This window comes from Panthera pardus, unplaced genomic scaffold (genome assembly GCF_024362965.1).
Source record: "Panthera pardus isolate Hobbes unplaced genomic scaffold, ASM2436296v1 HiC_scaffold_27, whole genome shotgun sequence".
Lineage (NCBI taxonomy): Eukaryota > Metazoa > Chordata > Mammalia > Carnivora > Felidae > Panthera > Panthera pardus.
In genome coordinates, this window is record NW_026526843.1 from 88961631 (window position 1) to 88962262 (window position 632).

The window sequence follows — 632 nt, forward strand, 5'->3', positions numbered from 1 at the left end:
CAAGAGAGAGGGAGATCTCTGGTGTCTCTTCTGTTTTCTTTTTTTAAAACTCTCGTGCATAGTCGAGTTTTTATTTTGTATTTTTTAATTAATTTATTTGTTTATTTATTTATTTTTAATTTATTTTGAGAGAAAGAGCATGTGGGAGCCGAGGATGGGCAGAGAGACAGGAAGAGAGAGAAACCCAAGCAGGATCCTCGCTGTCGGCACAAAACCTGACACAGGGCTCAAACTCACAAAGAGTGAGATCATGACCTGAGTCGAAATCAAAAGTGGGATGCTCAACCAACTGAACCACACAGGCGTCCCTGTATTTTTTTAATGTTTACTTATTTTTGAGAGAGAGAGAGAAAGAGTGTGAGCAGGGGAGGGGCGGAGAGAGAAGGAGGCAGAGAATCCGAAGCAGGCTCCAGGCTCTCAGCTGTCAGCACAGAGCCCAACATGGGGCTGGAACTCATGAACCGTGAGATCGTGACCTGAGCCAAAGTCAGACGCTTAACCGACTGAGCCACCCGGGCACCCCTGTATTTTTTTTTTCTAAGTAAGCTGTATGTAAGTATGCCCAATGTGGGGCTTGAACTCACGACCCTGCAATCAAAAGTCGCATGCTCTATCAACTGAGCCAACCAAGT

General features: G+C 45.1%; 1 non-coding gene across 1 annotated transcript; it reads right to left on the reverse strand.

Moving 5' to 3' along the window:
- Positions 1–559: 559 nt before the first annotated feature.
- TRNAK-UUU (transfer RNA lysine (anticodon UUU)) lies at positions 560–632 on the reverse strand. The gene has a single exon. It is a non-coding gene; the product is annotated as a tRNA-Lys (tRNA).